At 37.0% G+C, this 21,758-nt stretch overlaps 1 protein-coding gene across 4 annotated transcripts in view; it reads right to left on the bottom strand.

Annotated features, from left to right (window-relative positions):
• The window catches only part of LOC132158072 (uncharacterized), a 411,555-nt gene extending 406,418 nt beyond the window's left edge, over positions 1-5,137 (bottom strand). The window contains exons 1-3 of one of the 4 annotated variants that reach the window (XR_009437657.1): positions 4,826-5,134; positions 4,579-4,753; positions 4,269-4,374 (exon numbers count right to left, since the gene is read on the bottom strand). The gene's annotated coding sequence lies outside the window, so the exon portion shown is untranslated. Of the gene's footprint in view, positions 1-4,149; positions 4,196-4,268; positions 4,375-4,578 lie in introns of those variants that run through there. The other 3 variants (XR_009437659.1, XR_009437658.1, XR_009437656.1) reach the window with 3 other exon arrangements.
• Positions 5,138-21,758: the final 16,621 nt, after the last annotated feature.

Genomic DNA, 21,758 nt, shown 5'->3' with positions numbered 1-21,758 from the left:
CTCTGGATTAACCTGTTGCTCTGCTCTCTGTCCAGTCCTACTGGTGCTGACGAGTATTCTGGGCAGTCACCATTCCTGCCATCTGACGATATCTCGTAAGGGAGAGAGGAGGTCAGCGAACGCCTATCCCCGCACGCTGCCCAAGTGCTGATCCGTTTACCCACAAGAACTTTCTGTTTTCTGTTCTACGTGAAAGACTTTATGTTCACTGTTTGGGTACCGGCTCATCGGCTGCTTTTTGTTATTTGCTCTGAAGACTAGCTTTTGTTGCATCGCTACTCTATTAAAGGAGCTTCACTTGCATAACCGCTTTTGGGTCCTCATCTTTCCATATTACAGATGAAGGTTTTCTGTGTTTTTTTATTTTTTTTTTTCCATTGGTTTCTAATCTTAAAAAAACTGACCTTGTTGTATGATTAATGTATCTTGAGTTCACCCTTTAGATTAGACTATAGGACTGTGTTACTTGTTTAGGATTCAAAATTATATTTGCTTTTAATTTATGTCATTATGTCCTTTTTGAGCAATCTTCTTGTACATATATTAGACCAAAATGTCAAGTTTGCCTAGGAAAGCAATTATTATACCAGCAAACTCAAAATTGGATTAAAAATGAACAAACTAGGCTATAAATACTTTGTATTGTAGGCTTGGATGAATATATTAATACATAGCCTAGTGTTTATTTACTGATAGACAGTCAAAAAGACAAATTAATCAATATTTTATTTATAACAGGGCTTTATTTATTTATAAAATAATAACAAACCACAGATCCTGAAGAAACAGTAACAAAAACACAGTGACAGAAGTGTCAGAAATAGCGTATGGGTCTGTCACGTGTTTAAGGAACGACTCGACTCGAAAGACTCATGAGATGAACTAATCAATTCTCTTTCCGGCTCGGACTGCATGGTTTAGCGCAGTGGTTTTCAACCTGTCCGTATTGCAGGTGGGCCGCCAATTACTATTAAAAGAAATAATACTGTTAATATATGTAAAAATGTCTAAGTCACAACATAACATTTCATATATATAATTAAATAACAAAAAAGAAATATTAAGCTGTTACTATGCTTCCACTATTCGAGCTTGCCGATTGGTTTAAGAATAAACCACCAATTTATCTTAGATATTTTTGCTGCATATGCTACAGAACAACAAATTCAAACATGCATAAATGGCTGTTGTGTTTCCTCCTGACTGCTTGCTCCAGTGACTATCTACCCGCTGCCGAGCTTTGCCTGGATCTGGTTTTCCCGTTTTGCTGAGCGGTGCCAGCCCGAGTTATTTTCTGTTCATTTCTAGTCCATTCTAGGGCTGTGCGATTAATAGAAATCGTCATAAAATCACGATTTGTCCGTGCGCGATTTCTAAATGGCTTTATAGCTTTATAGCTTTATTTATCACAATTTTCCGCGGCCCTGACCTCCTGCAGTATGCTTTCCGATCCAATCAGAATGCAGCGCCTCTAGCGCGAGAACAGAACAGAGTTTTGGCATATGCCTAACTCCAGGTTCACACACTGTCTGTGATGCGCCTTTTTTCCGAGCCCATGTTAAAGCTGAAGTAGGTAACTTTTGTAAAAATGTATTTGTGAAACCTGTCATTATGTCCTGACAGTAGAATATGAGACAGATAATCTGTGAAAAAATCAAGCTCCTCTGGCTCCTCCCAGTGGTCCCATTGCCATTTGCAGAAATTCATCCGCTCCCGGTAAGAAACAACCAATCAGAGCTGCGGTCCGTAACTTTTTTTGTATTCAAGGTTTACAAATTGTAAAAAATAAGCGAGTACACCATGAATCCATTTTCCAAACCGTGTTTTTAGCCTGTCCTGAATCACTAGGGTACATCTATAATAAGTGTTTATATTCGGACTATTTTAGATTGCTTCGGGGGTACCGCGGCGGAGTAACCCGGTACCTTTGTGATTCTTAATAGACATAAACAGAGAGAAGTAGCTCCGGCTACAATGTTCTTCCGCAAGATGCAAGCAGTTCTGTTTATTAACCGCTAGAGCGTCAAAAGTTACGGACTGGAGCTTTAACGGATCAGAGCGTTCACACTGCACGTGGTAAAAGGCTAGAAATAAAAACATGCGAAATTAATTATTATCTAGAGAGAGAGAGAGAGAGCATAGAGAGAGTTGTGAGAGCACTGGACGCAGTTTAAGTGAGAGGAGACACGTTTTAAGTGCGCACACTCTCTCCTCGCAGAGCAGCGTGTATCTGAGCAAGTACGTTTGGTTTTGTGACAGCACAAAGGAAATTTGCATGCAAACAGAGAGATTCGCGCTCGTGCATTATTTTAATGTGCTTTCGCGTTACATTTATACGCTCTCGCTGCTGACCGCATACACATACTGTATCAGGGGTGTGATTCTTCCGGAAAAATCCGGAAATCCGGCTTTTCAGGGTGTAGGCGGTTGCGATGGGTCGGGTATTGGTAAACATAATGATTGCTCACCGCTGTCAACGTTTTTTGTGCCTTTGAATCATGTCGTTATGTCACTCCGCAAGTAGTCCAATAATTTGTCACGATTGAAGTTCAAAGTGTACGCGCACCGTTCTGAATGCCACACACCCAACCATCTACTCACGTGAACAGCTTCAGTTGACTGACGAAGACAGTGAACACGGATGATTCATGTTAGCAAATCCAATATATTGTCTTTCATTTTTATAATGCAGGTCTAGTAAAATTTGACCAATCAATTGATCACTTTTGTCATGATTCCATAACATTAATGTTAAACGATTCTGGGCTAACTTAGCAAAGTAACGCCATGTTGGTTATTGCTTACTTCTAGCTAGAAAGTTTAGCAGCTTCTACAAGGCTCGAAATTGCCAAAATTTTTGTCGCATATGCTCCTGAAATTTAATCTGTGCGACCTAAAAATATATTTGGGAGTAACGTTATATGCGCGGAGCTTATGAGCATATCTGTCCACTAATGACTCGTCCGATTTGCGAACTAATGACTCCTTTGAAGCGATTCACTTTAATGAACGCTTAAATCTGATCTGGGTCGAGATCGACTAGCAAAACTAAGTGCACCGTATAGTTTCCTGCTTTTTTGTCCTTTGTCGATCACACCTATGTGTATACACACTGCAAACACCTGAGGCACCGCAACAATTAATGAGTTCTTTGAACAATGCATGGCAAAAAAGAAAAAAAAGTCCCTGGACATTTTTTCTTTGCCATAAGTCTACATTTTGTTACATCTTTACTATAGTGATAATTTTGTCTTATGTCTGCACAGTTAGACCTTACCAGGTTGTTTTTTTTTACAGTAAAATACTGGCAACACTGTTGCCAGCTAGTTGCTGTAATGAATCTTTAACAGTGACTAGCTGGCAACAGTGTTGCTAGTATTTTACTGTAACTGAACCATTACGGTGACTAATTGGCAGCAGTATTGCCAGTTTTATACTGTAAATAAATAATTACAGTGAATAACTGGCAGGAATGTTGGCAGTTATTTACTGTATTGACACGAAACCACTCAGTATAATACTGCATATAAATTTACTTTATATAATATATTTGTGTAACACCAGAATGACTACAATAATCTTATTTTCTTTCTTTTTTTAAAAGAGAAAGCATAAAAAATATTCATACAATATATATTTTATTAATTTGGGAAAAACAAATACATAACATGAAATATATCACAAAATTAAACAAATCAGAACATATACTAAAAAGAAAGAAAAAAACAACAACAACCACATTATCTATAGAATTGGCTAAATAACATCTTACAACATCAGTAAAAATTATAAACAAAATACAAGTATTCTCATTTCCTTAACAATATAATAACAATGCCAGTGTATTTTAGTAACTTAATTCATCAAGCATATTTTCAATACAAAAGCAAATTAGTGAAATCGATATTTACAATAAAATTATAACCAAATAGAAATAATGTTTTCTTCCTTCACAATATTACACACACACACACACACACACACACAAATAAATAAAATAAAAATTAGCAAAGCCAGTGCATTTTAGTGAATTCTAGCAATTTATCTGGCATATTTCCGACATAACTGGCAAAATAATTACATCACATCACCATAATATAATATAATATATATATATATATATATATATATATATATATATACACCATCCAAAATATAATACTCAGTCACCATTGACCCACATGTTGTTCCAAACCTGTAATAATTCCACAAAAATTAAATAACCAGTTTATGTCTTTATAATGAAAGTCTTAAGAAATACTGCTTACTTAATTAGATGTTTTCTATTCAAATTCGGTAAGGCTCTGCAAAAATGTATGGCCATGTGGATTCACATTTTGAACCTTTCTTTTAACTGTAGACCCAGTTTTGCGGCTAGTTCCAGATTTTGCAGTACACGTTGTCCCCTCAGGATTAATCCTCACAAAGAACCTAATACTCAAATCAGACAAGATCAATTTTAGAATTTGATCAGTTAGTAGAAAAAAAAAAACCTAGTACAACAACAAATACATATTAGCAAAAAAGACATTCCTTAAATAAAACCATTATTGGACATAATTATTTTTTAACACTTACCTTTGAATAAGCTCAAGTGTGGCACTGGCTGACTCATGGTACTCAATATTAAAAACATAAAAGCAACCAAAAAGCACAGAGAGTGCTCCAGCAAAATCCAGCTTCTCTTCAATGCAATGTGTCACTTTCCCCTCAATGCTGACCATCCACTTAGATGAGGTTAGAAGTTTATTTCCTGAAAAATGAAAAGTCACCATAAAAACTGCAAAGAAACATATGGGTTGTTTACTATATATTTTATGCTTACCAAGCATGATGAGCCTTGGTGTGGCTGTAGGGTTTGCTCAGTCTCTATTGACATCTTGGTGGAAGTTTCCTTGAAAACAATATAAAAAAAAAAGATTACTCAGCAAAAACGTAGCAATGTTCCCTTTAAAATGTTTATTTTAATAGTTTTATTTAATTATTGAAATAAAAATTTGTGCATTAAAGGGAGTGAGCAAACTTTTCTACCATCTCTAATATGAATTCGCAAGTGGAAGCACAGCTCTGAAAAATTACAAGCCACACCCTAGGACCTGACAGTGGAGGTTCGCCTGTGGAGGCCTATTTATAACGTTATCTTGTTTTTGTGACTGCCTGCGATTTCTGTGCATATGAGATCTAAACAAGGAGAATTTTCTTAAATGTACAAGGGCACTTCTGCATTCCACAGGCATATTGAAAATTTGCTCTATGTTGGTGTCTTTTTATATGTGCATAAAAAAACAATAAGCTGGTGGAAAGGCACATTGCACAGTTTGCATCTGTACATTGTGGCAAATGTTGACTAACCAATTAAATGAATAAATAAAACATTACTAAATAAATAAAACATTTGAGTTGGTAAATTTTTTATCAATTAAATATTTTGCAACACCAAGGGATCTAACTGAAAGTTGTGAGGAGAGGCTCAAAACTCTGCTAACCATATAGCATTCTGGAAACAAAGGAAGTCCAAGAACAAATAATAGTGATTTAACTTCACATAAAGTATTCTAGGAACCTCACTTATATTTGAACAGTTTACTTACTCCTTGTGGAAGGTTCCATTTTAAGGCTTGTAGCAACTGGTTGACTAACATGCATGATGAAAAGTAAACAAATGACTTGACCACCAGGCTGCCTTAAAGGGGCAACACCTTTGCATTTAGATAAGGCAGTCAGTGCGTGCGTATGTGTGTGTTAATGCATAAATCCTTGGTTTCCGCCTGAATATGTGTACACTTCACAATATAATGTGACGTAATGCACTGGAGTAGTGTCGGAGGACAGTAATTTACACATTAATGTTACAGTTGGTACCTGTAATGGGTCCATAGAGTAATTTACTGTAATTTATTATTTGAGCTGCGTAAATTCTTAAAGATGCATCTCATATTACAGTAAGATACTGTTCCCAGAGGATATAGCAAAACACTGGCTATTTTACAGTTATTTACCCTAGAAAATACAGTAAGGGTTAACAGTGTGTTCTAGAGACGTTACATTTTTTTTTATAAAGCTCTAATTGGTTTTCTTTTGGAAATATGTTTCAGATTAATCCTGAATGCATTTATGAATGTAAAAGCATATCGGTGTGTGTCACAATCGCAAAATTGATCAAAGAAATCGCGATAGGTTTTTTTTTTTTTTTGGTCCATATCGCACAGCCCTAGTTCATTCAATCTAGCTTCTGAGTACTTAGTTATTAACCAAACAATAGCGGGGTCAGTTAATTTTTTTGAAGTGGGCCGCGCAAACATGTGTGTGGTTGTGTGGGCCGCGAGCTGAAAAAGGTTGGAAACCACTGCTTTAAAGAATTAACTTGGAAGGACACTAGGACACAGAACACATCTTTGTGAGAATCGAGATGCACAGTGATCTGGTTGCTCAGCTTACCATTCCAGCAGTTAAGAGAGGGACAGCACAACAAATGGGCTAGTTGCATATCTCCGCCATCTTGGATTTCCGGTCTTGCGAGTGTGTGCGTGGATATTTCTGGTTGTGCTAAATGTCAGTGCAGAGAAACAGAGAAGTCCAAATATTACTTTCTATATGTTTACAGGATTTATAATATCACTTCAAATGCAAATAAGATATACACTGCTATTATTACTATACTATAAATGTTAATTGAGCCAGTGGATTTGAAACTTGTGTATGTTTGGGTCTGGTGAATGAATTAAATACACTAATGTTCACGAGATGAAAGTTGAACTCATGGTGTGTATACACAGCTACAAAATGTATTTTTATCTTACCAAATATGTAAATGTACAAATTACTTATTTCTCGAAAATGTTTGCATTATTTATTTTTTTAATGAAATATTTACCTCGTGAGACGTGGGCTGCAATGTATCTTCAGAAGTATCCATTTCTCAATTGTACACATACATCACTCTATTTCATCGTTATTTTCACAACATATTTTATTTACACAGTAAAAAATGACAAATTTTTAATATGTGTTTAATCTGATAATTAATGCAAAAGAATAACAATATACATAGCTGCTCATAAGCTGCAGATCTTTCACAAAACAAATAAACGTAGATAAAAATACACATGAATGCAAACCTACCATGATTATATTACGTTTAATTGTACAGTTAGTTATAAATTGTTAACAAATAAAGTTAATAAAACATGCTTTATCAGAAATCTCTGTGCGTCTTGTTTGACAGTCTGAAACATTGATCTTACATAACAGTCAGAACAAAACCAGCTCTTCGAAAATGAAAAGTATTGCATATTTGAGTGGTTTGTGTTTGAAAGAAGAAATCCCCGTGGACCTGACCTGACGCTGATCCGCATAATCAACAGAAGAATAAAGCAATCTCTATGTAAGCATATGGGTAGCATTATTCAATTTGGGATGTAATAATCAAAATGACAATGCAATATGTAAAATGACAATGCATTTCTGTATTTACATTTACATTTTCCAATACATTTGTGCAACGTTTGGTGCAAAATGAAAATGAAAATGAAATTACATAATTTTCATTTGCCATTTCATACAGCAGTTTTAATATGTAAAATGAATACTAATTGTAACGCTTTATAAGTTGCAAAATTAATATTAAAATGTATTACAGAAATGATAAGATATGTATAACATGTTCAAGCAAAAACTGTGGCAAAATGATCATTTAAATGATGTTATTCTTAAATGCATTAACACTAACAGTCAAGACACTTACGATTGCATTTTCATTCAGTGTCCCACAATGAATGTAGCAAAATTCAATGTGCACATTGAAAATGCATTCCGAGCCGATCACGTGTCCGCCCCCTCCCACCATGTCAATCACTGCGTGAACAAGGCGGGGCTTGCAGAAGGTCAGAGACTCAAATCTCAAGAAGAGGATTCAAGTGAGAGAACATGGACAAGACAGTTGGCCCGTGTACGTTTTGATCATTTCGGTTTATGGCTTCAATATTTCATTCGCACTTGTGGGCGGAGCTGAAACGCTGCTTTCATCTGATTGGTCGAATCGCTCCAGGTTCAGCTTGGTCTCTTCATTCTTTTAGGCAGAATAAGAGTCAGTGCGAGTGAAGCACTGTAATGTCTGAAACCACCGCTCACTGTTAATTAGCATAATATTTGAATCAGATGTAGCTGGGCACATAATTATTTCTAGGTTGTAGTATTGTATGAATATTGTCCCACTGATAAATACAGTGAAAATAGTCTCTTTGGAAAAAAGTGAAGTGGAAATAAAATCAATAATAGGCTGAACAGTTCCATGTCTGTAACATTTACCACTCTCATATTTTAAGTCATAAGGCACTAGGTATTTGTGTGTGACATTAATAAATAATTGTAAAAATTAATATAGTTACATTTCTAAATAAAAAATTTTTCCTCGTCATGACGTATTTTTGGACTGATGCAACTTATACTGAAAAATACGGGTAACATTATTATTATTATTATTTATTATGAGAGTAATTGACACCGACTAGAACTTTAATGTTTCACCAAATTCAGCTCAGATCTTCAGACTCGTCTGACTCGTGTTGCTATAACTGGCCAGACTTACCTTCCCAAGAAATCCTATTTTATTTTATTTCATAAATTTAACTATATTTATTTCCACTTCACTGTTATCCAAGGAGACAGAACTATTTGCACTGTTTTTATGTGGGACAATATTAATACAATACTATAACCTAGAAATAATTTAATTTAACTGGCCAGACTTACCTTCCCAAGAAATCCTATTTTATTTTATTTCATAAATTTAACTATATTTATTTCCACTTCACTGTTATCCAAGGAGACAGAACTATTTGCACTGTTTTTATGTGGGACAATATTAATACAATACTATAACCTAGAAATAATTTAATTTAAGTGGCCAGACTTACCTTCCCAAGAAATCCTATTTTATTTTATTTCATAAATTTAACTATATTTATTTCCACTTCACTGTTATCCAAGGAGACAGAACTATTTGCACTGTTTTTATGTGGGACAATATTAATACAATACTATAACCTAGAAATAATTTAATTTAAGTGGCCAGACTTACCTTCCCAAGAAATCCTATTTTATTTTATTTCATAAATTTAACTATATTTATTTCCACTTCACTGTTATCCAAGGAGACAGAACTATTTGCACTGTTTTTATGTGGGACAATATTAATACAATACTATAACCTAGAAATAATTTAATTTAACTGGCCAGACTTACCTTCCCAAGAAATCCTATTTTATTTTATTTCATAAATTTAACTATATTTATTTCCACTTCACTGTTATCCAAGGAGACAGAACTATTTGCACTGTTTTTATCAGTGGGACAATATTCATACAATACTATAACCTAGAAATAATTTGCAGGTCTCAGCAGCACGAATTATGTGCCCAGCTACATCTGATTCAAATATTATGCTAATTAACAGTGAGTGTAGTTTCAGACATTACAGTGCTTCACTCGCACTGACTCTTATTCTGCCTGAAAGAATGAAAAGACCGAGCATTTTAATTTTGCAACTTATAAAGCGTTAAAATTAGTATTCATTTTACATACACTGTAAAAAAGGTCAGTAAAATATACAGCAAAACACCGTCAAATTCCAACGGTAATGGAGTGTAAAACCAAAAACTTCCTTTTCCTTAATTAAATAGATTGAATAACCGTTAATTGTGAGACTGGATAAAACTTTGTTTTTTACTGTAATAAAATGTTGAAATTATAAATATTTTCTGTGAAAACAAATAAATATGCATACATTTTACAATTAAATATTGTAATGTTGAAAATGTCTGAAAACCTTAGATTTTACGGTATTATTTGAGTAAAACTACATCTTTTGGGGTTGTGCACATTGGAATTCACAGTATAAATCTGTAGATTTTTAAGCAAACAAAAACATCAATTTTTACAGAAGCAAGATGTTAAAAAATAGGGTCCACCATAATAATCCAACCAGTAAATACCATTTAAAAAAAGCAAATATCAGCAGTAAAAGACAATAAAATTGATAGTATTTTTTATTTTAAATTCAGATACTGATATACAGATTAAAAGTTACACTGTTAAAAAAAACTGTCAAATTTACGGTTAAATACCGGCAGCTGTGGTTGCCAGGAATATACCGTGAAAAAAATGTGGAATCTGTAAAAGACAATACGGTATACTGGTTTTGTAACCCTAAATTTTACAGTAGACAACGTATTTTTTTACCAAAATCATGGTAGAAAAAAACAAATATATTTGTCAATTATACAGTAATTTTATGTACAAAATGCAACTTTCCATAGCTTTTTACGGATATTTGCAGTAAAAAAAGGTTATAATATAATAATATATACACTGTAAAAAAAAAAAAAGTTGCATCAACTTATAAATAAGGCAACTTATCGCAATCGCTTTTTTGAGTAAACTTAACAAACGGGACTAAAGTCCACCCAACTTAAAATAATAATAATAATAAGTTGTCACAACATAAATAGTCATGTTAACCTTAAAAATATCAGAACAAAATATATTTTGTTTACTGAACACAAGGCCTATTATCTATAAGCATACATAATTTTAAAGTGAAAAAAAGTGACATGACATTCAGCCAAGTATGGAGACTTACACTCAGAATTCAAGCTCTACATTTCACCCATCGTGCACACACACACCATCATTTACGCTGCAGCACCCGGGGAGCAGTGGCTTGCTCAAGGGCACCTCAGTCGTGTTAATGCCGACCCGAGTTTTGAGCTCACAACCCTAGGATTAGGAGTCAAACTCTCTAAACACTAGGCCACAACTTTACATTATTCAAGTCGTCTAAATAAGTAAAAGACCATACCACGGGTCAAATAACTATTTTTATTATTGAAAGTTTGTGTCCAAAGCACAAGGACATACCAAGTCTTGTATATTAACTTCTTTACTCAATGCATTTTACACTGAACTCAACACATGGTACATAATGCATGTTAAATAAATCCAGTGTTAATTATACCTTAATATGTTAGCAGTCTTGTGGCATGAAGTCACATGTATTTAACATTTTTGTTTGTTTTTAAAGGAACAAACAGTTCCTTTAGTGTTAGCTTGTCTCTTGCTGCTGTAACTGTGTGTTATAAAACACTGTTATTGTTTATTGTGGCAGAGAAAATTGAGATCAAGCCTACACTACACATTTTGCTTGTAATGGTTACAAATTATAGCAAAATCAGATGTTAATGTGTTGTTGCGACTGTGGATTTGTTTTTATGGATCGAAACCTTGTAGAAAAAAATATTTTTAGAAAACCAATCATGTTGTCACAAACAGACATCAAGATTTTGGATATGCATCACATCAATGGTGACAATCAGAACAAAAAAGGCTGGAAAATAAGGATGAGTTTGTGCTATGGAGCTCTTTTGTTTGTCACCGTTGTTGTGATGCATATGCTAAATCTAGAAGTCTGTGTGAGTGAGTACATGAAACTTTTACTCAAATTATTTCAAACGCATTCATTTTGACCATCTTCAAGATAAGTATTTTGCTCCTGGTGCCTGTTAAAAATATCAAACAAAAACGTATTATGTGATGACTTTCTCATCATCAACAAAGAGCTGATAACACCTGAGCTCATTTAAATTTTGTCTTTCTTTACCACAAAAACAGCGTTTTAAAATACACTGTTACAGCAGCAAGAGACAAGCTAACACAGGAAGTAACTGGACCAAGATCCCAACTAAACCAAACACTTTCCACCACAATGGTGACTTCAAGTGAATCAAGTATCAACATTTAAACCTCTGTTAATTCTCAATAAGAGCTTAAATGTCTGACAGAAATAAAGTCACAAAACTTTGTAAGGAGGATCTGTGAATGTCTATCAGACGTACAGAAGACATAAAAAACATAAAAAAATAGACGTCATAAAAACATTCTGTCTCCTCAGTGGACATCTTTTCAACATCTGCAAAGACATAAAAAGACATGCACTGGACGTAACTTTGCCCAGTGGATTAGGTTGATGTTAAAATACGCAATATAGTAATTTTCATGTAATAGTTCCTTTAAAAACAAACAAAAATGTTAAATACATGTGACATGTGCTAACATATTAAGGTATAATTAACACTGGATTTATTTAACATGCATTATGTACCATGTGTTGAGTTAAGTGTAAAATGCATTGAGTAAAGAAGTTAATATACAAGACTTGGTATGTCCTTGTGCTTTGGACACAAATTTTCAATAATAAAAATAGTTATTTGACCCGTGGTATGGTCTTTTACTTATTTAGACGACTTGAATAATATAAAGCTGTGGCCTAGTGGTTAGAGAGTTTGACTCCTAATCCTAGGGTTGTGAGCTCAAAACTCGGGTCGGCATTAACACGACCGAGGTGCCCTTGAGCAAGCCACTGCTCCCCGGGTGCTGCAGCGTAAATGATGGTGTGTGTGTGCACGGTGGGTTAAATGTAGAGCATGAATTCTGAGTATAAGTCTCCATACTTGGCTGAATGTCACTTCACTTTTTTTTCATTTTAAAATTGTGTATGCTTATAGATAATAGGCCTTGTGTTCAGTAAACAAAATATATTTTGTTCTGATATTTTTACGGTTAACATGACTATTTATGTTGTGACAACCAGAGGTGGAAAGAGTACAAAAATATTCTACTCAAGTAAAAGTACCATTACATTAATGAAATTTTACTTAAGTACAAGTAAAAGTACCAGTCTAAAAATCTACTCAAGTAAAAGTAAACAGTAGCTCATTTAAAATTTACTCAGAGTAAAAATTACTTAGTTACATTTTAAGAGTGGGAGGGAGGCAAAAATGGGAAAGGCAAGGGTGTCAAACTCAGTTCCTAGAGGGCCACAGTCCTGCACTGTTTAGATATAACCCTAGTTAAACAAACCTGATCCAGCTAATTTAATCATTTAGGCTTATTTGAAAACTACATGATATGTGTGCTGGAGCATGGTTAGAACTAAACTCTGCAGGGCTATGGCCCTCCAGGAACTGAGTTTGACACCCCTGGGATAGGCCTATTAATCTCAAACTAGTAGTTTTTAATTAAAGGAATCAATTATTTAGAATAATAAGACATTTGGGCTGTTTTCAGGCAAATCAGTATCAACAAACTCATCTTTTAATGCAGAGGAAATGCAGAAGATTCATTGGAAGTGGCATTTAGATGTATTTACAAACGGTTTAGTGCAGGACAAGAATGCATTTAACCTGCAGTTACAAATGCATGAATAATGTTTTGATATGCCAGACATAAAATGTTGAATACTCATTTGAAATTATAAAAACTTAATTATTAAAAAAAAATCAAAAGATACTTTAAATGTGAAATTAAAATGGCCAGTATGTGTCAGCAAGTCACTGTTAATAAGTGAGTCATTGCGATTGAACCGAATCATTTAAACGGTTGATTCATTCAGGAACGAAACACTGTAATGTTGCTCAGAGATGCAAAACTGTGCTTTGGTGGCTGTGTTTGAAATAAATTTGTGTTATAGAAATAGAGCAAAAACAGGCAATATGGTGTCTAAAACGCAAGTCTCTTAGTTTACTGTCCTGTTGTAAAAAAAAAATATATATATATATATATATGGAGGATTTAAATCTATATCAGTGGCGGCTGCTGGTCTTTCAAAGAGGGGAAGCTCATTTTCGGCCTACATTATAACCCTCTGATGGTCTTCATTTGTAGTGACACTCGGGTCTTTTTGACCCCAGACAATAACATTTAATTTTGTAATAGTAAAATATTAAAAAATTTTACAAATATTATTTTACTCTGTTCATTTATGTTTTTACTAAACTTTGTACAGTTTTTGGAGGATTTAAATCTTTTAAATTTCTATAAATAAATACATATTTATTTAAATAGGCTTTTTTTTTTACAAATAAAGAAAAAAGCATTTCAGGTAAAATTCACTTCATAAAAGACCCAGATTTCTAACTTTCATACATGGGGATACCATGGATAATTTTATAAGGTTTAATGTAAGATTTTTGCCCATTTTTTGGGAAATTCAGTTTAAAAATTGTAATAAATCACTTTAACCACTAGATGGCTATAGTGTGTGTGTGTGTGAGCGCACACATTTTCAATCTGTCTTAGTTACCAATTTAATTTTGTGGTGGTTCTGCATTTTACAAATATCAAGAAATATTGCCGCAGTTTGTCTTTCGAATACACTTGAGAAATCCGCGATCATGGGACTGAGCGTGAAACAGCTTCACCGACTTCTTATGGTGCAGACCGCTGTCAGTCAAAAGGAGATCGACAGATCCTCCAATCATCACACGGAAGCCCGGAGTCCGGGCCAGCCCACTCCTCATTCACCTCCAGAGACGCTGAGCGTCCGTGGGCGGGACATAATCGCAGCATTTATCCAATGACCGTCTAGCTTCGGAGCACTGAAAAAAACTGTTCAAAGTAGCCCCATTGAAGTCAATAAACGCTCGGCTTCAACAGGGAAATGCACTGTGACGCTACGGGAATGTATGAGAAGAAAATCGAGTCAGCCGACATGTAGCTGATTAACACAACACATAATACACAATAGTACATATTTGACCGTTGTTTTTTTTACATTAGAGGGGAAGCTGAGCTGCCCTTGCAGTCTTAAAGAAATCCCCACTGATTTATTAATATATATATATATATATATATATATATATATATATATATATATGTGTGTGTGTGTGTGTGTGTGTGATTATGATTTTAAGAGGAAAATACAGCATTCTTTGTGTGATTTTGATTCTAAATGATTTTGATTGATTTCATTCTAAATGCATTTCAACACACTGAATCACACGCTGAAAGAACACTCTAAATGCGCGCGTACATCATTAAAACAACAATTATGATATTATCGCAGACGATATATATCGCACACTCCGCACCAGTCTTTTTGGCTAATTTGTGCAAAACCTCTTGCTAAAATGTCAAAGCTTCATTTTAACCACCAATGCAATGACGCAATTATTTAGCTCACCTCTATATGCTTACGAAGGGTTGATGTCTTGTCGAGATTTTATAAACTGTTAGTTTGGTCTCCCTAGGCAAGCTAAGCATACACAACATGACAGAGTATAAATATGGGCAGGGGTTCACTTCATTACCTTCGAGTTCAACTTCAGAATATGACGGGGTTTCGTTTTCAGCGGTGTCTGCACCACTAACGCCTGTTTTGTCCGTCTGCATCTTTCTTGTGATTTTAGCGCCAGTTTGCCCTCCTGCTCATTATTTACTGACGTAGCTTCCAGGGAGCGATTTTTTTTACTCGGTAATTAATGTGTTTTAAAATGTAGCGAAGTACAATACTTCAAACAAAATATATTTAAGTAAAAGTAAAATTACAGATTAAAAAAATTACTTAAAAAAGTAGAAGTACACAAAAAAGCTACTCAATTACAGTAACGCCATTAATGTAATTCGTTACTTTCCACCTCTGGTGACAACTTATTATTATTATTATTTTAAGTTGGGTGGACTTAAGTCCCGTTTGTTAAGTTTACTCAAAAAAGCGCTTGTGATAAGTTGCCTTATTTTTTTAAGTTGATGCAACTTTTTTTTTTTACAGTGATATATTATAACTTTTTTTTACTGCAAATATCCGTAAAAAGCTATGGAAAGTTGCATTTTTTACATAAAATTACTGTATAAGTGACAAATATATTTGTTTTTTTTCTACCATGATTTTGGTAAAAAAATACGTTGTCTACTGTGTATTAAAACTGGTGTATGAAATGGCAAATGAAAATTATGTAATTTAATTTTCATTTTCATTTTGCACCAAACGTTGCACAAATGTATTGGAAAATGTAAATGTAAATACAGAAATGCATTGTCATTTTACATATTGTATTGTCATTTTGCATATTACATTCCAAATTGAATAATGCTACCCATATGCTTCCATAAATCTCTGCGTTGTATCTTGATGAATTTCCACACAGAGGTACGCAAAATGTAGGGAGGATGTTTCCCCATGTTTTTGATATACCACTATCCGCTGTTAAATTTGAAAAACATTAATTATATACATCTAGCCAAGTTTCGTATGTAAGTTTCCCTTACAGTCAATGCGAGCGTCGCAAGACCGGAAGTATGCACACAGTCGCGTCGCTGAAGCTCACCGGCGCCATCTTGTGCACCTAGCCCATTACATATTACTTTTTACATCAGATAATTTTCATGTGTCCTCTGTACTTGCATTCTTATTGGAGTTTAACTTTGACAGTTGATGATGACAGTATGAAAACACAAGGCTTAAAAGGCTTAAAAACGCATTTTGAGAAACAACCGTTTGCAAAATTAACCAACAAGTTTTTTTAATGATCCATAATTGAGAATTACATTTTACCTGAGAAATATCAGATGCTTTGATATTACTTTATGTAGCAAGAAATCTTGACCAGTGGAATGCCTCCCAATGGCCAAGAGCAACGTCTGTCACACGTGCTTCATAGTACATCTCTAGTCGAGTAATGAAAAGGTTGAATAATTGAGGCAGGTTGAATGCCTTTGACCTATGAAGTATTTTGTCTTTCACGACACGCATTGCAGCCTCCACATAGTTATTGGTTTGGTTGCCACGTGTTGGCAAGTCCCTCCTATAGCTGAGAGCCCAACTCTCACGTCGACTGTAAAGATTCTGTAGATAGGTCAGGAACTTCCTGTATCTGTAATGGGTAACAAGAGAAATTGTAAAGAATAAATACAATACAATAAAACCCTCAGAATAGGCCTCGGGAGGGTAAATGCATCAGAAGTACTACTAAAATATTTAAGCTACCTCTAACTGTCTACTATTTTCTCTACCTGGTGGTCAAAGGGTTGTCAAGGGCTTGCTGGTAGAGTAATTCAACTGTACTCATCTCCCTGGCATAAACCATGTCTTTTACTATGCTGAACATTGTCTGCCTGTCCTTCTTCTCAACTTTGTGTTCTTTGTTCCACAACCACCTCCACGCAGCTTGGAGAAGATGAAATATGCAGAGCAGTTGTGCGCTAAAGGAAAGACCTGTGCTATAAGTCCCTTCTCAGCCTTTGAGTCATCTGTCAAAAACACACGAGGGCCTGCCTCACCTCGCCCACCAAAGGCATCATTTTTCAGTAAGGACTTCAGCAGCTCTAATCCCTCACTAATTGTCTTCTCATCTTCGGCCTGGGTTATCACTATCCCAAGAGGAAGACCACCTGCACAGGTGTGTGTGAGGAGGAGAAACACCCTGCAGTTCTCCTGGTCCATGTTAGCAGATGAATCCATAAAACACATTTCTCCAATATTTGAGAGACTTTGTTTGTTTCATCAATGGGGAACAAATGGCTACAAGTGGTGTTCCTGCTGAAGATATTTTAAGCTTGGCGCAGGTGTCATTACAGGCTGCATTGTAGGATTCTACCTGCCTTTCTAAAGCCGCTAGCATTCCCTCCCCACTTTGCTCTTCAAACTCCTGCTTATTGAACTTCTGATACAGTCTGCAAATTAAAATTGTCTTGACTACATAAGTTCGTCAAAGCAACTGATTTGCACCAAGTGAAATTTCACATACCTGTAGCAAAACTGAAGGTCTGGGCAAATGGCACGGTTGGCTGAGACATATACATATTTGTTGCCAAGCTCAGCCAACAGGTCACTTTTAAGTACAGCCAGAGCTGAGGTTGGACTGTGCCCAACCTCAAACAACTGTATCAGGGTTTCAATTGCCTTGACCCCTACATCCTTGTGCCTCAGTGCCTCCGCAACAACGATGTTATGATTGTGTACGTTGTACAAATGCACCGATGTTGGGTAAGTAGGTATATGGGGATCAATGCTCCTGAATAACAATAACAAATCACCCAAAGAAGCAAGCAAAAGCACTTATTTTATCCAATCTTGACATTTCTAACCCACCTACTAGTAACTCCCCTTTTGTCTGTTGTCTTCACAAGAGTGCAAACCATTTTTGCCTCACAGCATGTATTTTTTGATAGCCGCCTTTGATTAGTCGTATCCGTTTGGACATAAACATTGTGCTGGCACCTGTAATGAGCCTAAAGATAGACATAATATGAATGTTTAAATATGTTTAGAATTATGCACAAATCTTAGACATGTTAATTTTTTTATTTAGTTATTTATATATTTAACATTACTCTGGCAATAGAAAATTATGTCCAAACTTACAATTTGCCATTAATTGTAATTATTATTATTATTATTATTATTATTACTCCTTTAGTTGTCCAGGAAAACATCTCATTGACATATAAGATCTCTTCTTCCAGGGAGAAAATTGCAACAATTCCAACAACAAAAAGTATGGACCACACAGAAATCTGATCTCAGTATCAACAGTCCAACAGGGATACCATGAAGAAACAAAAAAAAGACACGCTACATACTGTGCAAATATCTCCAAGACCTTTGGAGAAATCAACCTGCAAAGCAAAAAAATCTAAAAATGTATACGCATTTGTGAAAATTGCTGTAAATTGATGATGCTTTCAGAAATAATGTCATAAATTATGTATTTTTATTAAATAATGTCATGAATACATTTTTTATTATTGTTTTAGATTTTATTATTTAGTGTGACGAGTGGGGCGGGGCCGAGAGACGTGGGAACAGGAGCGAGGCCGGTGGAGTGATTGGAAATGAGCGACACCTGCTCAACCAAGGCCTGGTCCTCTCTCGTCCTTCACTTTCATCGCTCCTGTTTTATATCCTTCCATCTCCTCTGTGGGACTCGAGACCGGTGGGTCGAGCAGGTGTCGCTCATTTCCAATCACTCCACCGGCCTCGCTCCTGTTCCCACGTCTCTCGGCCCCGCCCCACTCGTCACATTTAGATTTTCAGGCAGATTTCTCCAAGTGTATAGGAGATTTTGCCACAGGATTTAGTGTCTCTCCATTTTTTCACCTCTTTATGCAATCCCAGATGGACTAGATGATGGTGAGATTTGATCTATGTGTGAACCATAGGATTTCAGATCCCCTGTGCATATACAAATCCATCCATCAATCCATTAATCCATCCATCCATCCATCCATCTCACTTGTCCTAAGGTTATACAAATACTGGAGTCTACAGATAGCAAGTCCATCACAGGGATACAAATCTCACTGGACTATTACAATTAATGGTAAAAGTCAGTGTTAACTGATATTACTTACTGGCAGAATAAAGTGAAATATAAATAATACATATATAAATAATGGTCTTGAAATTTGGGGGAAGAATCTAATGTGCCTTTTGCACAGTACAATTCTGAATTTTATCAAAATTTACTGTAAAGTCATTTTCAGTGTAACTAATGGTCTTACACTTATATAGTGTAAAGATGAATTAAATTATTTGATATCACCTTATAAAGTACACGTTGTCCCTTATTTGGTTTTGTCACTGCCACTCTCCAACTCACTCCTGATGATTCACTAAGCTTTCCCACCCATTCCTTTACTTCACAAATTTCTGTCAATGCAATTCTTAGTGATGCCTCAAAACTTGTGTGGTCCAGGTGTGAGTCACCTTCTGTAGTGCACAAACGATAGGTGCAGAAGTGATATTTATACCCAGGAGGCAACCAGTTCTGTAATAATAAAAAGAAGTCACCAAACAGAAAATTCACCCATTAGTATTATAACTGAGATGGCCCAACGTTTAGACACATAACAGTAAACCAAGTTTATTTATTAAAAAAATAAAAAATAAAATTAAATACTAGTGGCAAAAAACTTTTGCAGAGTAGTGTTTTTAAATAAGTCTCGTATGCTCATCAAGGTTGCATTTGATGATAAAAAATACAGAAAAAAACAATAATCTTGCAAAATGTTATGACAATATAAAGTTTCCTTCTTAAATATATAAGTAAGTAAATAAATAAATAAATAAAATAAAAAATAATAATTCATTGTGGCAGGGGGGGCGTGGTTTAGCGAAGTCTGCAGCGGGAGAGAGAATCAGGAGACGAGCGGTAAGTGAGTGGTATAAAACGCCAGGAGAGACAGAAGCAGTCGAGAGAGAGACGGACTGCTGATGGGAATCGAAACCGGAAAGAGTAAACCGGAAGTGTTGTGCAAACGTGTTGATGTCAGAGTAAAAGTCACCATTTGGTGTTTGTGAAGTTTGAGCTGAAGTTTGAGTTAATAAATACGTCAGCAGTCAAGCCGACCCCTTTGTCCTCTTCCTTTCCTCCCACCAACTATTACACTGGTGCCGAAACCCGGGAGGAAGAAGGACCGCCGCCGCCGCCATGCAAAGCCCGTCCTCCACGCCGCTTGCGGACATCATCGCCTCCCACGTGGTCTTGCACCGCGAACAACACCAGGCCCTGCTGGACTTGAGGACCGACCAGGAGAGGCACTTCCAAGCCATCGTCCAGGCCCAGCAGGAGGAGAGAGGAGAGAGGTGAGAGGTTCCGGAGCTGGATCGATCAGGAGGTTCGCGCCGAGGCTGCCGGGCCGCCCGCCGCGCCCATGCACCTGCCGCTGCACAAGATGGGGCCCCAGGGCGATCCGGAGGCGTTCCTGGAGCTCTTCCAGAAGTCGGCGGAGGCGTGCGGGTGGCCCCGCAAGCAGTGGCCAGTGCGCCTCATCCCCCTGCTCTCCGGCGAAGCCCAGGTAGCTGCGCAACAACTTCCCCTTTGCGATGGCCCAACAGCTCCGGGACTCCTGCCGCAAGTGGCTACTGGCCGAGGGAAGTGACGTGGAGCATGTCATTGTCCCTCTCCCTAGGTCCCGTCCACCCGGCCCTCCTCGGGGGCGGGGCGGGATTGACCAAGGGCACTTCGTGAATCCAAGGGCCCCGCCCAGGGGGGCGGGGTTTATGGCTGCCGGAGGGGACAGTGCTTCCGTTTCTCTGCTTTCTCCGCGCCAATTCTCCAATCCACTCCCTGCCACTGGGGCGGCGGGTAGGTCTGGGCTGGCCTGTTGGCGTTGCGGGGACCCGGACCATTTCGTGGACAGGTGTCCAGTGATGGAGGTGGGGACGATGATCCGGGTCCCGGACGTTCCGGATCAAGACGCTCGGACAAAAGTGAAGACGCTCGGACAAAAGTGAATACAACCCAATTGTTAATTCCGAAGAGCCGCAGGGAAATGCTTTTCCATGCTGCTCATTCTAATCCTATGGCGGGCCATTTGGGACAGGCAGCAACACTGAATCACCTCATGACCCATTTCTTTTGGCCGGGCATTCATGACAACGCGCAGGTGGTGCGTGTCTTGTCCGGAATGTCAGTTGGTGAACCCACCGGCCGCCCCAAAAGCGCCTTTGCGCCCTCTTCCCTTAATGCAGGTCCCCTTCGAGAGAATTGGGATGGACCTCATCGGGCCATTAGAGCGATCGGCACGAGGACATCGCTTTGCATTAGTCATAGTTGATTATGCAACACGATATCCTGAAGCAGTTGCCCTCCGCAACATTTCCGCTAAAAGTGTTGCGGATGCCCTCTTTCGTCTTATCTCCCGGGTGGGGGTTCCAAAAGAAATCCTCACTGATCAGGGTACGGCGTTTATGTCACGTACGCTACGCGAAATGTACGGATTGTTGGGCATTAAATCGATTCGAACTAGCGTCTATAACCCACAAACTGACGGCCTGGTCGAACGGTTTAATCGCACACTTAAATCCATGATCCGTAAGTTCGTTCATGAACACGCCAAAAATTGGGATAGGTGGCTAGAGCCCTTGTTATTCGCTGTGCGAGAGGTCCCACAAGCCTCCACAGGGTTTTCCCCCTTTGAGC

Source organism: Carassius carassius, chromosome 15 (assembly GCF_963082965.1).
Source record: "Carassius carassius chromosome 15, fCarCar2.1, whole genome shotgun sequence".
Taxonomy (NCBI): Eukaryota; Metazoa; Chordata; class Actinopteri; order Cypriniformes; family Cyprinidae; genus Carassius; species Carassius carassius.
The sequence above is the reverse complement of the archived record's forward strand: the minus strand, read 5'-3'. Positions and strand labels throughout refer to the sequence as shown.